Here is a 24,961-nt window from a genome sequence, read left to right on the forward strand (position 1 = left end):
TTATTAGACCATGTGTCAGAGACAGGTCTTACATACCCCCCCCCCAAAAAACCAATGGTTCGAGAGCTACTTTTTAAAGTGTCTTTTTAAATTGAATTGCTTCCTATTGTGGTCTCAGTTCCATCATGATCAATTGAGTTGCTGTTCCACTGTTATAAATCATAAAGCCTGTGTTGTCACCTATACATTGGACTCATTATGTGTTCCCCTGGTGGTTCTGAAGGCTGCCAAGCAGACGTGTCAGCGCCTGGGCCAGTATAGGATGCCCTTCGCCTGGGCCAGTATAGGATGCCCTTCGCCTGGGCCAGTATAGGATGCCCTTCGCCTGGGCTGCCAAGCAGACGTGTCAGCGCCTGGGCCAGTATAGGATGCCCTTCGCCTGGGCCAGTATAGGATGCCCTTCGCCTGGGCCAGTATAGGATGCCCTTCGCCTGGGCTGCCTAGTAAGACACAGATTTTAACTCATACACACTACCAACTCACATTGTGCTATCATACGGCAGATGAATAGAATGTACACACCACAATCTCAATGTGCTCTCCGACACTAAATGTAATGTATCCAATATAATATGAAGTGAAACAAATCAATTAAAATGTTATTAGTCACATGCCCCCCACATGCCCCCGAATGCAACAGGTTGGCCTTAGAGTGGAATGTTTACTTAAGAGCCCCAACAATGCAGTTTAAAAATATATATATTCGTAATAAGAAGAAATAAAAGTAACAAGTAATTAAAGAGCAGCAGTAAAATAACAATAGCAAGACTATATACAGGGGGGTACTGGTACAGAGTCAGTGTGCGGGGGCACCGGTTAGTTGAGGTAATATGTACAGGTAGGTAGAGTTATTAAAGAAACTATACATAGATGATAACAACAGAGAGTAGCAGCGGTGTAAAAGAGGGGGGGCAATGCAAATAGTCTGGGAAGCCATTTGATTAGATGTTCAGGAGTCTTATGGCTTTGGGGTAGAAGCTGTTTAAAAGCCTCTTGGACCTAGACTTGGCACTCCGGCACCGCTTGCTGTGCGGTAGCAGAGAGAGCAGTTTATGACTAGGGTGGCTGAGTCTGACAATTTTTAGGGCCTTCCTCTGACACCGTCTGGTATAGAGGTCCTGGATGGCAGGAAGCTTTGCCCCAGTGATATACTGGGCCATATGCACTACCCTCTAGTGCCTTGCAGTCAGAGGTTGAGCAGTTGCCATACCAGGCAGTCATGCAACCAGTCAAGATGCTCTCGAGGATGCAGCTGGATAACCTTTTGAGGATCTGAGGACCCATGCCAAATATTTTCAGTCCCTTGAGGGAGGAATAGGTTTTGTCGTGCCCTCTTCACGACTATCTTGGTGTGCTTGGACCATGTTAGTTTGTTGGTGATGTGGTCACCAAGGAACTTGAAGCGCTCAACCTGCTCCACTACAGCCCAGTCGATGAGAATGGGGGTGTGCTCATCTCCTTTGTCTTGATCATGTTGAGGGAGAGGTTGTGGTCCTGGCACCACACGGTCAGGTCTCTGACCAACTCCCTATAGGCTGTCTCTTCGTTGTCGGTGATCAGGTCTACCACTGTTGTGTCATCAGCAAACTTAATGATGGTGTTGGAGTCATGAGTGAACAGGAAGTACAGGACGGGACTTAGCACGCACCCCTGAGGGGCCCCCGTGTTGAGGATCAGCGTGGTGGATGTGTTGCCTACCCTTACCACCAGGGGGCGGCCCGTCAGGAAGTCCAGGATGCAGTTATAGATAGAGGTGATTAGTCCCAGAGTCCTCAGCTTAGTGATAAGCTTTTAGGGGCACTATGGTGTTGAATGCTGAGCTGTCGTCAATGAATAGCATTCTCACATAGGTGTTCCTTCTGTCCAGGTGGGAAAGGGCAGTGTGGAGTGCAATAGAGATTGCATCATCTGTGGATCTGTTGGGGCGTTATGCAAATTATAGTGGGTCTAGGGTTTCTGGGATAATGGTGTTGATGTGTGCCATGACCAGCCTTTCAAAGCACTTTGTGGCTACAGACGTGAGTGCTATGGGTCGGTAGTCATTTAGGCAGGTTACCATAGTGTTCTTGGACACAGGGACTATGGTATTCGGCTTAAAACATGTTGGTATTACAGACTCAGACAGGGAGAGGTTGAAAATGTCAGTGAAGACACTTGTCAGTTCGTCAGCGCATGCTCGCAGGTACACGTCCTGGTAATCCGTCTGGTCCTGCGGCCTTGTGAATGTTGATCTGTTTAAAGGTCTTACTCACATCGGCTGCGGAGAGCGTGATCACACAGTCGTCCGGAACAGCTAGTGCTCTCATGTATGTGTCAGTGTTATTTGCCTCGAAGCGACCATAGAAGTAGTTTAGCTCGTCACTATAATGTTTATTTTGAGACAGTGTGATGATCATTTATTTGCATCTAAGGTGTTCCTGTACGGTGCACATCCTCTTCACACCAAGGTAAATATGAGTGTGTTTTACACAGTGGAGGCTGCTGAGGGGAGGACAGCTTATAATAATGGCTGGAACGGAGCGAATGAAATGACATCAAACACATGGAAATCGTGTGTTTGATGTATTTGACACCATTCCACTCTATTCCGCCTCAGCTATTACCACGAGCCCTTTAAGGTGACACCAGCCTCCTGTGCTTCTACACAGTAAATATGATCCTGTCTGTGTCTGTTGTTCTCCAGGCAGGTGTTTAATGATGCCCAGGGCAGTCTGGACATGGACGGGAAGTTCTCTCCACTCTATCGCCAGGACAGCAGCAAGATCTCCACCGATGACCTCATCAAGATGCTGGCTGACTTCAGGAAGTGAGTCATCAATAAGACCTATGATGGCTGTGACAGTACACTGTAGGTGGTTTGGCGTGCTGGCTGTGCTATATGTCAGTCGGTATCCTAGTGTCTGTTTGCACTGCAGGCTGGTTTTCTAGTGCTTTGACTGTTTCATGCACGTTCGCCCTTTAGGCCAGGGAAGAGCAAGCTGCAGACTATCCCTGGACAACTAAATGTCACCATCGAATGTGTGCCTCCAGACCTCTCAAGTGGGTAGTTTTATTCAGATATGTTCACCATCCATATTCAAACATTTGCCTTAACTAGTGTTGTTTTAGTCTGTCGTTTACATTAGATTGAATGATAAGTGTTAGTGGTTAATTTAATTAGTTGATTATGGTTGATGATGAGTTATATTGATTAGTTGCACTAATGAACACTTTAATCTTGCCCCCCTTGTGTATGCATTTATAAGGCCTTTATAACAGCTACTTAAGACATTCTAACATTGATTGCTCTAATGGTGACCTCGTCCTACATCCCAGTCAAGCTCTTTGAGGAGGAGTGTGAGAGGGTCTCTGTGGAGATCGAGGAGTTTCTCCCTGAGGAGGCCAAGTACCCCTTCACTGTCTTCAAGAACCACCTGTATGTCTATCCCCTGCAGCTGAAATACGACAACCAGAAGAGCTTCCCCAAAGGGAGGGAGGGAGAGAGGGAGGGAGGGAGGGAGGGAGAGAGAGATGGTTTTAGTCATCAGTGTGGAAATAGCAACACCAAACTGACTTGCAAGCGTTGAGGGCAGTTGGTTATTGTGTTTACAGCTCACTACTTCTTGACCGTCCTCCTTCCTGTGGGAGTTATTGTGTTGACTGAAGTGTCTTTTATCATTCCAGGTAAGAAACGTAGCGGTGTGTGTGCAGTTCAGAGACTCGGACGAAGAAGGCGCGCCCCCTCTAAAGGTGAGCGTTTGTTTTGGATGAGAGGTGTGTGAGGTGGTGAAAATAACTGGGAGTCCCTAGGAACGAAGACAAACTGCTGATAAAGTCCAACTCAGTGGAGTGGCAGAGTGGTTGCCAAAAAATAGAGGAGAGAAAAAAAACTCTGACCTAAGCCAGTTATTACAGCTGGCAAGGAGAACTAATGAGATCACTCACTCACACATTGAGCAACATCCACACAGTAGAATATTTCTGGGTGGAAACCTCCATCAAACGGCTAAAGAATAGTTTTTTAGATGGAATTATAGCCAATGGTTTCGGAAGCTAGCATTTACAGTACCATACTGTAGACCTAAGTTCTGCCTGTTTTAGTTGTTTGTTGCTGTGCTGGTCTTTTCTGTACTCTCCCCCACTCTGAAGATAAGACTCCATGCTGGAGATTGCAGTCCTTCTAGCCAGGGAAAGGGTCCTCAGCGTCACTGTGTAATGCCCGCACTTTCACATGTTGTTGCCGCAGGAACAGGGCTTCTAAATGCACAACTTTTTCCGTGCTGGTACACAACCCATAATCATGTGATCTGAAACTGTCTCTTCCCTCGACTGAGCTGTTCATTTGAGCTCTGCTCACTCTGTTCTTTCAGAGGACCTCCACCGCTCTCATAGGCTGTGTCGCAAATGGCACCCTATTCCCAGGGTAGTGCCCTACTTCTGACACTACTTTTCACCAGAACTGCTCAAATGCTGTGCCCTACTTAGGGAATAGGATGCCATTTGGGACCTAGCCCGAGGCTCTGCCTCTCGTCTCTGCAGTAATGAGGAATGACCAAAGTAATCAATGTCCTAATTACCGTTTCAGAATGGAACCCCCTCTCCTCCTCACTGTGTCTGCCATATCAGGGTCAATTATCTAGACCTCTGCCTGGACTTCCAAACAGGTTGACTTCACGGCATGTATTCACAAAGCCACATCACATGCATGGGCTTAGGCAACTCAGCCTGCCCCTCCTCCTTCCCTCCCCTGGTTCTGCTTGGTCTCTCACGCCAGTTTAGCCTGGCGTGAGAGGGTTCTCCTTTCATTAACTCAAATCTCACCTCTAACTGACACTGAACAGCTAGTTTTCCCCATTCTTCTTCCAGATGTCGTTCGCTTGTGTTTCAAGTTCTGCCATGAGAGGCTAGCGTTGTATTTCAGATGTGATTATACAGTTCTTTGAAACCATTTCTGTCTAGTTATTATCAGTGCTCACAGATTGCTGTAGACTTACTCACTGGCATACCCTAACATCGAAGGATGAGCAGTAGATGACTAATAATGTATGTGTGTGTGTTTCAGTGTATCTACGGAAAGCCAGGGGAGACACTCTTCACCTCCAGTGCCTGTGCGGCCGTCCTCCACCACAACCAGAACCCTGAGTTCTATGACGAGGTGAGTGAGACCCTTGCTCAATAAACCTGACCTGCCAATCCCCCCCCCCCCTCCCATGGTTCACGTCTACAAAACAGTTAAACAGTTGAGTTTGAACAATGCATCATGTCTTGTCAAAGTTTCACTTTGAAAGAGTTGAAAAGTTGGTGTTTTTAAAGCCTATTTAAAACATGGTCGGTCTACAGTACAGTATTCTACTGAAGTCCAGTCCACCCGTTATTTCCGGGTTAATCCTGTAACTCTGCCTCACACTGGGCTAGTCAGACACCCACCAGAGCCTCCCTGGCCAGGGAAAAGGGAGGGAGAGGTGAAGACAGGAGACTATCTCAGACCCACGGGAGCAGGGGCATCTTGTGTTTGGTATATGGATTAGACTCCACACACCCTCACCATCCAAGCCCCCCCCTTTTTCTTTACTCTCCAGTGACCAATTCCTGGGTCAATACCCCAATGTCTTGCTGAATAGTTAACTAAAATGAGTTCCAGTGAGTTATGAGGAAGACCAGCTTCAACAAGTGAAAGGACAGCACTATTGATGTTGACACATGATCAAGTCATACTGAGAATTATGGTTTAATTGGCGTTAGTTTATTACTATGCCATGGGCTGTCTGTGTTATTTACTGTGAAGCAGAGCGCACGTGCAGGCAGACTGAACATTATACTACTCACTGTTACTGCCCCCTTGTGGGGAGAGTAGGAAGAATTGAGCTTTTTGACCAAATTGTTAAAATGTTACATTTTTAACATTTAGCAGATGCTCTTATCCAGAGCGGCTTACAGTAGTGAGTGCATACATTTTCATACTCTTGATTGGGTTCCTATGAACATTATCACTAATATTAATGACTGATTGTTTCGCTACCTATACAGGTAGAGATTGAGCTGCCAGTCCATGTTCATGAGAAACACCACATCCTCTTTACCTTCTACCACATCAGCTGTGAGATCAGTACCAAGACCAGCACCAAGAAGAGAGAGGGAGTCCAGTCCCTGGGTAAGACTAGGAGCGGTCTGTGTGTGAATGTGTGTTTTTTTGTTTTTTTGAGGGTGTGCGTGGGTCTTTTTAGTGTATTTGTCTTGAGTGTGTGTATCTACCATCTACCTCCATTACCTTAGACGTCCATCTCTCTCTGTAACAGTGGGCTACTCCTGGCCCCTCTGTTGAAAGATGGCAGGATGCAGTCTATAGAGATACAGCTGCCTGTGTCTGCCACCCTGCCCCCTGGATACCTGTATGACAATACCCAGGATGCCAAGAAGGTACAACCCTCTGGGCACTGGAGAGAACCTGGGGTCATGGAAGAGGTTTCTCCTGCTTGTATGCTAGTGGCATATGACTGTGATGACATTGATTAAAACATTTGGAGAACGATATTATGAAAAACTATTAGGGATGTAATGGTACACGTATTTGGTAAGGGGACCTCGGTTTTGTCCGCACTGAACCCGAATGAATACATAAAAAAAAAAAAATACAAAATCAAACAGTAGGCCGATAGGCTATGTTTACACTGCGTTGTAGGCCTGTGCCTCTTGAGTAAGTCTGAGCTGAAAACCCCCCATTTCAGGCTATTCCATTAAAACGACTGCAGCATCTTTGCACGTTGTAATAAAAGTTTGAATCTTAATTGATGCATTTCAAATGGTCTTTTTGTGAGGCGCAGCCGGGAACTAAACTCAGCAAAAGAAGAAACGGGATGAGCCTGCAGAAAGGGGACCACATGAGGGAGGAGGATGTCTTCCCTGTAACGCACAGCATTGAGATCGCCTGCAATGACAACAAGCTCAGTCCCATGACGCTGTGACACCCCGACCCAGACTATGCGGACCCTCCACCACCAAATCGATCCCGCTCCAGAGTACAGACCTCTGTGTAACGCTCATTCCTTCGACGATAACCCTGGAATCCGACCATCACCCCTGGTGAGACAAAACAGTGACTCGTCAGTGAAGAGCACTCTTTGCCAGTCCTGTCTGGTCCAGCGATGGTAGGTTTGTGCCCATAGGCGACGTTGTTGCCGGTGATGTCTGGTGAGGACCTGCCTTTACAGCAGGCCTACAAGCCCTCAGTCCAGCCTCTCTCAGCCTATTTTGTGTGTTCCTGGTGTAACTCTGGCAGTTGTTGTTGCCATCCTGTACCTGTGATGTTTGGTTGTACTGATCCTCTGCAGGTGTTGGTACACGTGGTCTGCCACGGCGAGGACGATCAGCTGTCCGTCCTGTCTCCCTGGAGCGCTGTCTTCAGTGTCTCACAGTACGGACATTGCAATTTATTGCCCTGCCCACATCTGCAGTCCCCATGCCTCCTTGCAGCATACCTAAAGCACGTTCACGCAGTTGAGCAGGGACCCTGGGCATCTTTCTTTTGGTGTTTTCAGAGTCCGTAGAAAGGCCACTTTAGTGTTCTAAGTTTTCATAACTGTGACTTTAATTGTCTAATTGTCTTAACAACCGTTCCACAGGTGCATGTTCATTAATTGTTTATGGTTCATTGAACTAAAATGGGAAACAGTGTTTAAACCCTTTACAATGAAGATCTGTGAAGTTATTTGGATTTTTACAATTTTTATCTTTGAAAGACCGTGTCCTGAAAAAGGGACGTTTCTTTTAGTTCTGTACAATGTTGAGTGGTGGGGTTGATAAACCAGAATTGGAGGATCCTCCATCGTTTAACTCTCCAGATGAGAGACATTTTGTCTTCCCAGCAGATTACTACGGCGATGGACAGAGAGTGGTGGATGAAACATTAACAGTATGTTGCCATGCTCAATGAGAATAGCCTCTGCAGCTGCCAACACCTCAAATATGTTGACACATTTCCACTGACATCACCCCAGCAAGATGGAAACGCAAAGAAACAATATCGTCTCCCCTCTGCATTCAAGCAGCCCTTGGCAGCTGATTCTGACCTGGCCAAAAAAATTACAGGAGCGATAGGTAGGCTATTTTTTACAGTCTGGTTTATTGTCGCAGATGTGCGCCCGTTCTCTGTGGTTGGGAATAGGGGGTTTCAGCACCTCATGAAAGTACTCGAGCGACGTTAAGAACCTCCTTCTTTCACCCATTTCAGCAAACAGGTAGTACCATCTCTATATAAGCAAACCAATGCAAAAGTTTTTAATTAATTGGCCAATGCACCATTGGGCGCTTACTTCAAGACCCAATGCAGTGAAAACACATATTTTCCTGTGTTTTTATATATATTTCCACACTGAGGTTGGGATAATTCTGTGAAATTGTGAAAATGATGCTAATGCCCTTTTAGTATAAGAGCTGTTTGAAAAGGCCGCCTGACATTTCAGCCTGTTTTGGTGGGATGGAGTTGTGGCCTCTCTGGAGACATCTGAAGGAGGCAGTGTCATGGTGCATTCGTAACCAAGTGGGAATGAGGAATTTAACTCATACAACTGGGATCTTTATGACCGGTCATCACACTCGGAATTCCAACCTTTTAGAGAGCCGACATTCCGACCTGAGGATCACAGTCATGATTTGACCTCGTTTTTTTCCAGAGTTCCCAGTTGTCTTGAATGCACCATAACATCCCAAGCACCCGCTTTCCCACATGGTGACCTCTGACCTCACCTACTAAGGAAATGGCCTCTATTACAGTATTTTCGGCAGTTAAATGCAACAACAAAACATTATTTATGAAGAGCAATTTATTAATGTTTTTTTTCAAACTCTATACTTGTTTACAAGCATGATAGCTGTACTTTTGGTTCATAGTTGACACAGCTTGTTGGCCATTAGCCTGTCTGCATTTCTCAACAATTTTCAAATATAGATGAATGCATCCAACTGGTATTTATGACCTCACAACTGCTAAATTCCCACCTCCCACGTGGTTACAAACACAGCATCAGAATGGAATGCCAGGAACATTACGAATGGCATTTATTTTTCCCGCTGTACCGAAACCAAAACCTGACTCCAAAACCGCAGTACATACCGAACCTTGCCTTTGGTGAACCATTACACCCCTGCACACTATGAGTTATTGAAAAATGCAGGATACTAAAATCACTTTATTGTATTTGTTTTTTTCTCCTTACAGCCAGCGCAAGATATAAAATGGGTAGAAAACAGCAAGACACTTTTCAAAGTGAAGACCAATGTAGCTTCAACAATATACCCTGAAGTATGTCTTCTACCTTCCAACATTAAAACAACTTGTTAAAGCTATTGTAACAAACACCATAAGACATCTGTGTTCTGTATTTCTCTGTCTAGGATCTGCACCTCCACAAGTTCTTCCAGCACTGCCAGCTGATAAGGTCCTCCTCAGGGGGCAAACCAGCAGAACTCATCAAGTATCTTAAGGTGAGAAAGACACTTCTGTTGTGAAGCCTCATTTATGCTATCGCTTGGTATTGCTGTCTCTGACTTCAACCCTCATATATTTTAACTTAATTTCCTGCAGGTCATGCTCTCTCTCTCTTTGTCTCTCTCTCTCACTCACAACCCTTTCTCTCTTTCTCGCCATCTCTCTCCGTCCTTCCCTCCCTTCCCTAGTGCCTGCATGCCATGGAGGCTCAGGTGATCATTAAATTCCTCCCCACTGTGCTGATGCAGCTGTTTGAGGTGCTCACCGCGGCAACCAAAGCAGCTCAAGAAATCGCTGTCAACTCCACCCGGTGAGACTTGACCCCTGACCCTATGACGTTATCATGATCTAACCCCATGAAATAGTGACCTTTTTCTGTTGTCAAATATAACACAACAGTCACTGTACAGGAGTTTGCTAAACGGCACAAAAAGATTTGGGACGAGGTTATTTGAAATGCTTTTTTGGAAGTGTTAATGGATGTAGGTTGAGGAAACTAACCATAATATTCTAACTCTTCAGTGTGATTATACACGTCGTTTCCCGGTGACATGAGGAAGGACTGGAAAACTACCTGCGCTCTTTTCTGAAGGTAAAATGTCGGGTATCACACACACGACAATCAATAATCATTTTGGGGCTCCCAAATGGCGCTGCGGTCTAAGGCACTGCATCTCAGTGATAGAGGTGTCACTACAGACACCCAGGTTTGAATCCAGGCTGTATCACAACCGGCTGTGATTTGGAGTCCCATAGGGCGGCGCACAATTGACCCAGTGTTGTCCGGGGTAAGCCGTCATGGTAAATAAGAATTTGTTCTTAACTGATTTGCCTAGTTAAATAAAGTTTACATTGAGCAGAATCAATGCCTGATCCTTGCCTTACTGGTGAATGTAAAGATGCGTAATGCATTTTCAGTTGAAAGTTACTTAAAGTTAATTCATTTCTCATTTGGGATAATGTTCAACATACCATGGAAAGTGATAATGTGAAGGTTGTGTATTAATACCTATTTCTGTGTTGTGTCCCCAGTATGTGTTTGTGTCTGGGAACTCTGGGACCACTCATGAAGTCCTGGCCACCGCAGTTACAGCCATCCTCAAACAGACAGCAGATTTCAACACCAGCAACAAGCTGCTCAAGGTGTGTGTGTGTGTGTGTGTGTGTGTTTGTGTGTTTATTTACATCCCCATTAGCTTTTGCAGGAACATCAGCATGCGCACACTTTTTTACTTGTTACGTTCAAGCAAAACATATAAATTCCCGTACTGACCAGCAGGTATCACTGCAGCACATGCAACTGAACTAGCCACTTGTTCCTTGAAAGGGAAAGTGGATTCCTTACATTCTTGTGTCACGAATAAGCATGTTTTGACAGCCCACCATGTTTTCGAAACGATTACTTCTGCACAGTTTTCTATTGTGAGTACACCCAGGATTCCTGCACACGAAGCCGGTGTTATAAAGCCCATTTTATAGAACCCATTGATGTTTTTTGTTGTTGTCAGACTGTTGATATGATCTTTCTTAGGAAGGATGCATCCCTAATGGCATCGCTTTCCCTTTATAGTGCACTACTTTTGACAAGGGCATTATGCAGGCCTCTGGCCCAAGGTAGTGCACTATGAAGTAATAGGGTGGCAATCGGGACGCTATCTAAATGTTTCACAATTGAGCAGTAGGTCCAACTTCTTCTGTCCCTCTTCTTCTTTTCTAGTATTCTTGGTTCTTCTTTGAGAGAATGGCCAAGTCCATGACCCAGTACCTCCAGGAGGGCAACAGGATCAAGGTTGGTGCATGTTCTATTCTGAATAGGGGTTTCTCGTGTCCCACATCGAAAATAATGCACACACACACACACACAAAACCGCCATCCCTGACAAGCCCTCAGGTGGAGGGGAACAGTTAACATGCTTTCTATGCAAATATTTATCATGTGGCGCTGCAGTGTTAGATTTCACACACTCTTTCCTCACTGCAAAAAAATGTGGCAATGAGCACTTCCTCATTCTACAGATATGCAAAGTTCAGTTGGTGATAAGGATATTCCTGCTTGTACTCCTATCTTGGCAACTGTTCAGAAACAGGCCCAGTAAAATCCAGACTGAAGCCTTTACTGCAGATAAACTAAGGTTGTATAATATTTGCTAGTACATTTGAGGATTTTACAAGTTGTGCACATTTTAGTGTGTCATGTTTCATCTCTTAGGCATCCAGCTGTGGTGAAAGAAATCTATTTCTCAATGACCAGAAGAGCACACTTGTTTCTTCCTCCCATCCTATTGGTTAATATAAGATTAGTTTATCTGTAGTTGGGGTGAATCAGAACCACAAATACACACACTGTATACCCATAGAACATCCATTGAGCTCAATTGGAAAATTGCCTTCCCCAAGTTAAGATTCAGCCCTTATTGAACTGAATTGTCACTCGGCCCAGAGGTTCACATGCCTCGGGTCACCATCTTGTCGACATCTATAAATGAGTGTGTTGTGTCCTACCAGAAGCCCCGTGCCCTGAGGTTTCCAGACAGTTTCCACCAGCTCCGCTGCGTCAACCTCAGCCTGGCTGACTTCATCAAGGTCAGGCCCCATACAGTGCCTGAACCATACATTACAGGCCCCCATACATTACCTGAACCATACACTACAAGCCCCCATACATTACAGTACCTGAACTATACACTACAGGCCCCCATACATTACAGTACCTGAACTATACACTACGTGCCCCCATACATTAACGTACCTGAACTATACACTACATGCCCCCATACATTACAGTACCTGAACCATCCACTACAAGCCCCCATACATTACAGTACCTGAACTATACACTACGTGCCCCCATACATTACAGTACCTGAACCATACACTACAGGCCCCCATACATTACAGTACCTGAACTATACACTACAGGCTCCCATACATTACAGTACCTGAACTATACACTACGTGCCCCCATACATTACAGTACCTGAACTATACACTACAGGCCCCCATACATTACAGTACCTGAACTATACACTACAGGCCCCCATACATTACAGTACCTGAACCATACACTACAGGCCCCCATACATTACAGTACCTGAACTATACACTACAGGCTCCCATACATTACAGTACCTGAACTATACACTACAGGCCCCCATACATTACAGTACCTGAACTATACACTACAGGCCCCCATACATTACAGTACCTGAACTATACACTACAGGCCCCCATACATTACAGTACCTGAACTATGCACTACAGGCCCCCATACATTACAGTACCAGAACTATACACTACAGGCCCCCATACATTACAGTACCTGAACTATACACTACAGGCCCCCATACATTACAGTACCTGAACTATACACTACAGGCCCCCATACATTACCTGAACCTTACACTACAAGCCCCCATACATTACAGTACCTGAACTATACACTACAAGCCCCCATACATTACAGTACCTGAACTATACACTACATGCCCCCATACATTACAGTACCTGAACTATACACTACGTGCCCCCATACATTACAGTACCTGAACCATACACTACAGGCTCCCATACATTACAGTACCTGAACTATACACTACAGGCCCCCATAAATTACAGTACCTGAACTATACACTACAGGCCCCCATACATTACAGTACCTGAACTATACACTACAGGCCCCCATACATTACAGTACCTGAACTATACACTACAGGCCCCCATACATTACAGTACCTGAACTATACACTACAGGCCCCCATACATTACAGTACCTGAACTATACACTACATGCCCCCATACATTACAGTACCTGAACCATACACTACATGCCCCCATACATTACAGTACCTGAACCATACACTACATGCCCCCATACATTACAGTACCTGAACCATACACTACATGCCCCCATACATTACAGTACCTGAACCATACACTACATGCCCCCATACATTACAGTACCTGAACCATACACTACATGCCCCCATACATTACAGTACCTGAACTATACACTACAGGCCCCCATACATTACAGTACCTGAACTATACACTACAAGCCCCCATACATTACAGTGCCTGAACTATACACTACAGGCCCCCATACATTACCTGAACCATACACTACAAGCCCCCATACATTACAGTACCTGAACCATACACTACATGCCCCCATACATTACAGTACCTGAACCATACACTACATGCCCCCATACATTACAGTACCTGAACCATACACTACAGGCCCCCATACATTACAGTACCTGAACTATACACTACAGGCTCCCATACATTACAGTACCTGAACTATACACTACAGGCCCCCATACATTACAGTACCTGAACTATACACTACAGGCCCCCATACATTACAGTACCTGAACTATACACTACAGGCCCCCATACATTACAGTACCTGAACTATGCACTACAGGCCCCCATACATTACAGTACCAGAACTATACACTACAGGCCCCCATACATTACAGTACCTGAACTATACACTACAGGCCCCCATACATTACAGTACCTGAACTATACACTACAGGCCCCCATACATTACCTGAACCTTACACTACAAGCCCCCATACATTACAGTACCTGAACTATACACTACAAGCCCCCATACATTACAGTACCTGAACTATACACTACGTGCCCCCATACATTACAGTACCTGAACCATACACTACAGGCTCCCATACATTACAGTACCTGAACTATACACTACAGGCCCCCATAAATTACAGTACCTGAACTATACACTACAGGCCCCCATACATTACAGTACCTGAACTATACACTACAGGCCCCCATACATTACAGTACCTGAACTATACACTACAGGCCCCCATACATTACAGTACCTGAACTATACACTACAGGCCCCCATACATTACAGTACCTGAACTATACACTACATGCCCCCATACATTACAGTACCTGAACCATACACTACATGCCCCCATACATTACAGTACCTGAACCATACACTACATGCCCCCATACATTACAGTACCTGAACCATACACTACATGCCCCCATACATTACAGTACCTGAACCATACACTACATGCCCCCATACATTACAGTACCTGAACCATACACTACATGCCCCCATACATTACAGTACCTGAACTATACACTACATGCCCCCATACATTACAGTACCTGAACCATACACTACATGCCCCCATACATTACAGTACCTGAACCATACACTACATGCCCCCATACATTACAGTACCTGAACCATACACTACATGCCCCCATACATTACAGTACCTGAACTATACACTACATGCCCCCATACATTACAGTACCTGAACTATACACTACAGGCCCCCATACATTACAGTACCTGAACTATACACTACAAGCCCCCATACATTACAGTGCCTGAACTATACACTACAGGCCCCCATACATTACCTGAACCATACACTACAAGCCCCCATACATTACAGTACCTGAACCATACACTACATGCCCCCATACATTACAGTACCTGAACCATACACTATAAGCCCCCATACATTACAGTACCTGAACCATACACTACATGCCCCCATACATTACAGTACCTGAACTATACACTACAAGCCCCCATACATTACAGTGCCTGAACTATACACTACAGGCCCCCATACATTACCTGAACCATACACTGCATGCCCCCATACATTACAGTACCTGAACCATACACTACATGCCCCCTTACATTACAGTACCTGAACCATACACTACATGCCCCCATACATTACAGTACCTGAACCATACACTACATGCCCCCATACATTACAGTACCTGAACCATACGCTAATGGACGGACATAATATAAAATACACTATTGCTGTTCTGAAAAAGGAATACTGTTGATATTGAGGTCTTCGTTAAAGACCAAACTCCCTTCTGAAACTAGCGATAATGTGTGGTCAGTTCAGTGTGAGGTGTTGTATATAAAAGATGTCCTTGGTGTGCTAAGTTGGTTTGCCCTGTCTTCTTAATGCCCTGATCTGTGTTTGTCTCCATAGCGCTGTCTGACCTTTAGGAACAGAGGCTTCAGCCTTGTCAACGACTACACGTGTGCCTTCACACTCAAAGACCCCAAGGTACTCGACACCAACAACAGTACCAACCACAGTAGCTCTTAAATTGTTGATCATTTTATTATATACACGTGTATTATATAGGTCCTGTACAATAACCCTTCTGCTATTGTTGATCATGTATCATTAATGCAACTTGGGAACTAAAACAGCCTGCTGTACAGGTTTCTATAGACAGTAGATGCACATTGACTGTGGGAAATGTGCCCTACATAGAAAATAAGAGCGTGCTATAATGGATCATGAATGGTAATAGTATAATTATACAGGCTACACAGCTGACTACCATAACATAACACAGTATGACCTTGGCAGGTATAATAAAAAGCCTCTAGCAGTCCTTCAACATGCCTACACATTTGATCAACACTATATTATCAGCCTTACCATATTTGACTATCAAATAAAAATCAACATGTACATGCATTAACCTGTTGCCGGTGGCTCTACAATGTTTTGTCTCTGGGATTGAAAATCATCTCTTATCTCAATCATTTGTAGGATGAAAATAAACCATTTGTTTCTGGTCATCTTGAGTTCCAGTACGTGTTTTTGTCTTAGGAGTTGTTTTGTAACGCTAGAGCGGTTTGTTGACTGACAGGTCTTGACGGAGATGAAGTTTGACTTCTTGATGACGGTGTGTAACCACGAGCACTACATCCCGCTCAACCTGCCCATGGCCTTCGGCCGCACCAAGCTGCAGAGAGTACAGGGTAAGGAGCTCCTAATCTCACACCATGCTTCTCTGTTCTATCAGCCACCATAGAAATAAGAATGAATAGAAAGGGAGTCACCATTCAAGTCAATGAGGACATGTTTTAATTATTGTTATTTTTTATTTTTATTTTTTTACTAGGCAAGTCAGTTTTTGAAAAAAATCCTTATTTTCAATGACGGCCTAGGAACAGTGGGTTAACTGCCTGTTCAGGGGCAGAACGACAGATTTGTACCTTGTCAGCTCGGGGATTTAAACATGCAACCTTTCGGTTACTAGTCCAACGCTCTAACCACTAGGCTACCCTGCCGCCCCACATAGTGGGTGGATTGGCAGCCATTTTGAGTGTACCCATGCCAAGAAGGCAAGTCAGGAAGTGTACCCGTTAATCTGTGCTGTGATTTGTTGAGTCAACTCAACTGGCATTAGAAAAAATCCATTCCATTGCATGAGCCACATCAGTTAGCATCATTTGAATGAACATTCTACATTACCATGGCAATCCAGCATCCTTTGAGAGAACATTCCAAAATACCGTGGACATGATTGCATCCCAATACCAGACAGCCATTGTGAGTATACAGTACCAGTCAATTGCCAGGGTTAGAGCTTCCAAGTCCGTTCTGTTCATTCTCATTTCTAGGCGTGCCACACACAACCATCTATTACTGAGGTGCATAACTCAGGCCTTGTTCTGCAGTTTATGCTGGTTTTCCTTTCTCCCTGGTCACTTAAAGGGAAACTTCACCACTTTTCAACCTCATATTCATCCTCAATATGAGTTTGAAAAGTGGTGAAATTTCCCTTTAATGTATCAATTAATGTAACTGATGGAAAAAAAACAACTTGCAGTACAAGGACCCTTGAGGTTCAAGTCTAATACAGAGCAGACTATGTGGAGTCTAGCAAAAGGGGGGTTGTTAAATTAATTCTATGGATGATATTTACCAAAGCCACAGTATATTCTGGTAAAAGTACTGCATGCTATGTTCATTTATTTTACTCATTTTTTTCTCCTCCCTCTTATTTTGCTTGTGGTTGTCAGATTGTATTTCATACGCAATGAAGCTTTTTGGCGCAGTAGGTAGGTGATGCCTCCATAACATCAACCGCCACGTTTGCAGTTTGAACGCCAACTGAGTCTGCATGCAACTAACCCACTTCTGCTACCTCCTTCTATCCAGGAAACTCCTAAACTCTTCATGATTGCTAAAATCCGAACCGCCTGCTTGTACCAATGTTTTGTTGTGGCCTTGAGATTGTCACACTTGCTGTCTTTGAACGAGGAAATCTAATTACTTTTCTCCGTTTGTTGTTTTGACTGACGATTTCAGACGAGGGGAGAGTATTTATTGCTGCCGCTGCATGAGGGACTGCTACCATACATTCTCTCTCTACTCCTCTCTTCCATTCTCTCTCTCTCTCTCTCTATTCCTCTCTTCCATTCTCGCTCTCTCGCTCTCTCGTTCTCGCTCTCTATTCAACTCTTCCATTTTCTCTCTCTCTCTCGTTCTCTCTCTATTCCTCTCTTTCATTCTCTCTCTCTCTCTATTCCTCTCTTCCATTCTCTCGCTCTCTCTCGTTCTCGCTCTCTATTCAACTCTTCCATTTTCTCTCTCTCCCTTCCTCTCTTCTCTCTTGTTGGCTGCTTTTCCTTCACTCTAGTCCAACTCATCCCAAACCATCTCAATTGGGTTGAGGTCGGGTGATTTGTGAAGGCCAGGTCATCTGATGAAAGACTCTCCTTCTTGGTCAAATAGCCCTTACACAGCCTGGAGGTGTGTTGGGTCATTGTTCTGTTGAGAAACAAATGATAGTCCCACTAAGCGCAAACCAGTAGGATAATGTATTGCTGCAGAATGCTGTGGTAGCCATGCTGGTTAAGTGTGCCTTGAATTCTAAATAAATTACAGACAGTGTCACCAGCAAAGCAACCCCACACCACCAACTCCATGCTTCACGGTGGGAACCACACATGTGGAGATCATCCGTTCACCTACTCTGCGTCTCACAAAGAAATGGATATTGGAACCAAAAATCTCAAATTTGGACTCATCAGACCAAAGGACAGAGTTCCACCAGTCTAATGTCCATTGCTCGTGTTTCTTGGCCCAAGCATGTCTCTTCTTATTGGTGTCGTTTAGTAGTGGTTTCTTTGTAGCAATTCAACCATGAAGGCCTGATTCACGCTGTCTCTTCTGAACAGTTGATGTTGAGATGAGTCAGTTACTTGAACTCTGTGAAGCATTTATTTGGGCTGCAATCTGAGGTGCAGTTAACTCTGCTGCAGAGGATAAGTTCAATAGAGTTAACTCTGGGTCTTCCTTTCCTAATGTGAGGCAGTTTCATCATATTGCTTGATGGTTTTTGCGACTGCGCTTGTTCTTGAAATTTTATGGATTGTCTTAAATTAATGATGGACTGTCATTTGTGTTTGAGTTTATTTTATTTTTACATGGACAGTGCACATTAATCAAAGTTTCAGTAGAAGTGCCAGTTTTATCCAGCCGGCTAATTATCAACCGCAGTCCCTGGGCAGGTTATTAAAAACAATTACAATATAGACAATCTTTGAGCAGTGAGCACACGCAGAGCAACATAGGACAAGCAAGACGTAGCATACAGACAGAGCAACATAGAACAAAAAGCAGCAAGACAAAATTCATAAAAGCAACAAGGGCCCCAGTATTGACCCTTGGGGCACGCCCACATCATAGTTAAGAGTGAGCGACAGCTCATTGCTCACTCTGACACACTGAGTTCTGCCTTCAAGGTATGAGTGCATCCATCTCAAGGCATCGGGGGAAAAGTTGAACTTGGACAATTTTGTGATGAGAATCTTATGGTTAACAGTATCAAAATGTATCTTTGCTTATTTGAGCTGTTCTTGCCACGATATGGACTTAGCCCTATTTGGTAAAAGACCATGTTCTATATACCACCCCTACCTTGTCACAACACAACTGATTGGCTCAAACGCATTAAGAAGGAATGATATTCCACAAATTAACTCTTAACAAGGCACACATGTTAAATGCATTCCATTTGACTACCTCGTGAAGCTGGTTGAGAGAATGCCAAGAGTGTGCAAAGCTGTCATCAAGGCAAAGGGTGGCTACTTTTAAGAATATCAAATATAAAATATATTTTACTACATGATACCATATGTGTTATTTCATCATTTTGATTTATTCACTATTATTCTACAATGTACAATAGTCAAATTAAAGAAAAACCCTTGAATGAGTAGGTGTGTCCAAACTTTTGACTAGTACTGTACATCAAAACATATTATACAATTACATATAGGAAGTGTTCATGGTCTCATAGGTGTTTCTCTGATTTCCCTGGTCAGAAGGTGGTGGTGTTTCCCTGGTTAGAAGGTGGTGGTGTTTCCCTGGTTAGAAGGTGGTGGTGTTTCCCTGGTTAGAAGGTGGTGGTGTTTCCCTGGTTAGAAGGTGGTGGTGTTTCCCTGGTTAGAAGGTGGTGGTGTTTCCCTGGTTAGAAGGTGGTGGTGTTTCCCTGGTTAGAAGGTGGTGGTGTTTTGCATTGGATAAAAATGTTGCAGAGTCAATGTGTTCAACATGTGATGTTGTTGCATTTCTCCCTGTAATTTGTCAGGCATGTCATTCCATGAGTGAAACAGGATATCTACCATGTCACTTGAATGCTACCATTCAGTCCCATGTTAAAGAGATTGGTTGATTGAAATCATAGATGCACACCTATATATTAAAGCAGGGCAGACTGCACCTGTTGCTAGTACCCGTGTGTATTTCCTATGTAGTGCATCACACTGGGTATTGGGACGGTGACATTCTTTGATTTGGCTCTGTACTTCGGATTTGAAATTAAACAATTACTATGAGGTTAAAGTGCAGAATGTCAGCTTTAATTTGAGGGCATTTTCATCCATGTCAGGTGAACAGTTTAGAAATCACAGCTCTTTTTATACATGCCCCCCCCCCCCCCCATTTTAGCGGACTAAAAGTATGGGGACAAATTCACATATGTTTATTAAAGTAGTCAAAAGTGTAGTGCTTGGTCACATATTCACAGCACGCAGTGACTACATCAAGCTTGTGAATCTACAAATTAGTTGGATGCATTTACTGTTTGTTTTGGTTGTGTTTCGGATTATTTTGTGGTCAATAGAAATTAATGGCAATTAATGTATTGTGTCATTTTGGGGTAATTTGTTTGTGTAAATAAGAATAGAATATGTTTCTGAACACTTCTGCATTCATGTGTATTCTACCATGATTACAGATAGTCCTGAATGAATTGTGAATAATGATGAATGAGAAAGTTACAAAGCACATAGATCATACTCCCAAGACATTCTAACCTCTCATCATTTCAATAACAGGGGAGGTTATCGTTGGGGGGTATGATATTTAACTTAACTCTAACTTTCTCACTCATCATTATTGACAATTTATTCAGGATTATCCGTAATCGTGGTAGCATCCACAATAATGTAGATGTGTTTAGAAACATATTATATTCTTATTTACAATAAAAATTGCTCCAAAATGGCACACTACTTTATTTTCTATTGACTACAAAATAATATGAAACACAATCAAAACAAACAAAATCCAACGAGTTTCTAGATGCACAAGCTTGATGTGGGGCGGCAGGGTAGCCTAGTGGTTAGAGCCCCGAGCTGACAAGGTACAAATCTGTCGTTCTGCCCCTGAACAGGCAGAACGACACTGTTAACCCACTGTTCCTAGGCCGTCATTGAAAATAAGAATTTGTTCTTAACTGACTTGCCTAGTTAAATAAAGGTACAATTTAAAAATGTAATCATTGCGTGCTATGAATATTGGACCAAATACTACAACCTTTACTACTTTAATACACATGAATTTGTTCCAATATTTTTGGTTCCCTAAAATGGGGGGACTGTGTATAACGTGCTGTAATTTCTAAACAGTTCATGGATATGGTTGAGAGTCTGCACTTTAACTTTATAGTCATTGTATAAAATCCAAAGTTCTGGAGTACTGAGCCAAAACAACTAAAAATGTGTCACTATCCCAATACTTTTGGAGCTCACTGTAGTGCACTGCTTTTGGCCAGGAAATAGGCTGTGATTAAGGACCTAACCATGTTGACCATTGACCCCAGACCATAGCCTGGAGTCTGCGCTGACGGAGGAGTACTGTAAGAACCACTTCCTGGTGGGTCTGCTGCTGAGGGAGGTGGTCGAGGCCCTGCAGGGGTCACCAGAGGTCAGACAGCTAGCAGTGGCCGTGCTGAAGAACCTGCTTATCAAACACGCCATGTTCTGGGTGTAACGGTCATCCAAAGTGAGGAGGAAGTGGAGACAGACAGCTACACCCAGAATGAGGTGAGGGGGTGATGGCAGACGTGCCAACCTGCACGCATTTTGCGTACCATACATGCAATTTGACGTCAAAGCATGCCTGTACGAAAAACAACTCAAATTACGCAACAGTAGGGTTCTATTTGGCACATTGTGGTTTTTGAGTCATCGATCTGAAGTTGGAGCTGAGCCAATAAAACAACTTGGGCAAGGAGTAATATCTCTAGCTTTCCGCTCCAGCCTGCCCCCCCCCCCCTGTAGTCGTACTATTTTCCTCCCTCGAGCTGGATGGTAGCTCTCCACTTCGTCCATTAATACACTGATGTAGAAGGGAAAAGGGTATAGAAAAAAAGGGGAATGAACTGTTTTCCAAATACATTTTCCTCAATTGTATGTGTTAGTCAAGCACATTGCCACAATTATTTTGTAGTTATGCCACTATTCTTTTGTTGTTATGTCAGTATTATTTTGTTGTTATGCCACTATTATTTTGTTGTTATGCCACTATTATTTTGTAGTTATGCCACTATTATTTTGTAGTTATGCCACTTATTTTGTAGTTATGCCACTATTATTTTGTAGTTATGCCACTATTATTTTGTTGTTATGCCACTATTATTTTGTAGTTATGCCACTATTATTGTCACGAATATTACCGAAGGTGACTCCCCTTCTTGTTCGGGTGGCACTCGGCGGTCGTCGTCGCCGGTCTACTAGCTATCACCGATCCGTTGTTCTGTGTTCCTTTGGTTTTGTCTGATTGGTATCACCTGTTTCTTGTTTGGTTGTTAGGGTTGGGTTATATATAGTTTGTTCAGCCCGCTTCTGTTTCGTGCGGGCTTGTTCGTCTGTTCTATGTTTGAGTGTATTTTGTTTGTATTTTGGGTTTCGCGCTGTCCATTTTTTATTTCTGATCATTTGTTTTCCTACTTTTGTTCATGTTATTTTTCCTGGACATTAAAGCGTGTTTTTTCCCACATCTTTTGCTCTCTGCGCCTGACTCCACACCTCCTCACTCATTTGCCGTAACAATTATTTTGTAGGTATGCCACTATTATTTTGTAGTTAGCTCCTGGAGTGAGGAGTGTGCCCTGTCTCTCCTGAATCAAGATAAGAAAGTAGTCTGTTATGCAAATCCATACTGTATCAGCCTTGTAGATGCAAATAGCCAAGCATTGCGGTTGCGATAAAGGCCAGCTTTCGAATAGTGTTCCTCTCATCGTACAGTAGATGCGTTTTGGTTGACATGGGCTGTGATAGTGTCAGATGGTAGTGTTGACCAGTATGTTATGTGTCGTGCTGAGCGATTTGTGCTTATTGAGGTCAGTTCGATTTCGGTTTAGGTTATTTGGGTTGAAGGCTGTGACAGCACAGAATAAAACAACGAATAAAAGTCCCATGATGGTAGTGACTGTCCATTACTGCTTATCACTTACTAACCATCATTTATTCACTTCACTTTACCTTAATAAAATACTATAGTTGTTGTGTATATTACATTTGTTTTATTGATGACTTTATTATTTCATTCCAAGTCATTATCTCATCTTTATAGAGCTGCTTCCTATGTTTTCTGACAAAAACACTATTTTGTAGTTCTTCAAAGTAAATAATGCATACTTTTATCACTGCTGAATACCACCTATCAATCACTTTGATCATGTATATTGGCTTGTTGGAATCTACAACGCCCTACTAAGTTGCACAATTCATGTGTTAGTCAAGCACATTGCCACTTATTTTGTAGTTGGCTCCTTAGCTTAGGCATCATTACGACAAGGGTAGTTAGCTCCAGTGTTTATCCGACGTCTGCATTGGCCGTGCGGCGTTTACGGGTATACAGCCTCTGCAGAAGCCATGGGATTTATACAATTAATGACAGCTAGAACTTGAGATTGTTGGAAAACCTGTCAAATTATAATAACTTAATTATTAACTTGATGTTACTCTATTCATCCCCCCTTCTGCATGTCAGAACCAGCAGGCCCGGATCTGTCTGCTGTACCTTCCACTGCTTGAGCTGCTCTACCAGAACCTCAAGCAGCTGTCTGCCCAGCAACACACCTCCAGCCCTGGCCTGGGCTTCACCGTGAGTCCCTCCACCCCTGGAGGTCCTGACTTACTCTAGCTAGTCTCATGATTTAACTGAAAATGTTAATTGGTATTTCAGTTGAAATGAAATTGATCCCAACCCTATGGTTGTCCCTTGCTTTTGCAGGGTTCCAGAGATGACTTGAGATCAACCAGCTCGATGGACAGCCGCAGGACCAGCAGGGCCATCGATAAAGGTCAGTGGGACATCCACCACGGTCAGTGGGACATCTGTCCTCAATGTGTTAACCCCTCATCGCTGTGTGTTTGCCTGTACGGTAAAGCAGGTGAGCAGACCCATTTAGAACGGCATCATGTCCCATCAAAATGTCGCTCTGATGTTTTTGAACCAAAACATCAGAGCAATAATACATTATTGTCCATTTGGTTAGAACAGAAATTCTCCTTCTGCTTTTTTCCCCAAACCCACACACCACAGGAGGCTGGTGAGGGGAGGACGTGTGGAATGGAGTAAGTAAATGGAACAGTATTAAATACATGGAAACCAGAGGATCTCTTGAATCTGTTTCATACAATTCCATCCAACCCGTCCTCCCCAATTAAGGTGCCACACACATCAGGAAGCACAGGGTCAACCCCAGTGCAGCGCCTATATTTTTGCTGTTAAATGGCTTGCTCAAGGGCACAATGGTAGTGTTAGTAATGACACAAGAGGCCCATTCAATCTCCACTTCTTCTGTATCACATGGCCTGGGGCTTGAACCAGCAACCTTTCTAACCAGTCCACCTCTATAACCTCTGGGCTACCTACCGCCCACAAAATGTATTTGAGAAGCTATGTCAACATGTTTCTTTGTTCTCCCCAGGTCCAGGAAATGAGAATGGCCACCCGGTGAGGAGGGAGGACTCCAGAGGATCTCTGTTCATAGACCCTGGCACTCCAGACAGCTATGAGGTACGAGACAGAGGGAGGGTGGTGGATTGGCCAATACAAATCAAACCGAAACAGAGGTGGTGTCCTAAATGGCACCCGATTCCCTATGTAGTGCACTACTTTTGACCAGGGCCCATAGGGTAGTGCACTATAACGGGACTAGGATGCCATATGGGACACAACCAGAGAGAATGCCCTGAGCATTGTTCAGTAGGGAACATCGTAGCAACAGTCAAATATTGAATTTGATGTTTCACATCCTGCTCTTTTTTAAAATAAACATTGTTCTTCTACCATGTTTTCTCACTCTGTGGTCAGACAGACAGAGAGAGACACAGAGAGACAGCAGCCTCATCTC

General features: G+C 43.9%; 1 pseudogene; it reads left to right on the forward strand.

Moving 5' to 3' along the window:
• Positions 1 to 24,961, forward strand: part of LOC135510085 (dedicator of cytokinesis protein 11-like) — a 99,781-nt pseudogene that overhangs the window by 30,356 nt on the left and 44,464 nt on the right.

The sequence above is a fragment of the Oncorhynchus masou genome, chromosome 23, assembly GCF_036934945.1.
Source record: "Oncorhynchus masou masou isolate Uvic2021 chromosome 23, UVic_Omas_1.1, whole genome shotgun sequence".
Lineage (NCBI taxonomy): Eukaryota > Metazoa > Chordata > Actinopteri > Salmoniformes > Salmonidae > Oncorhynchus > Oncorhynchus masou.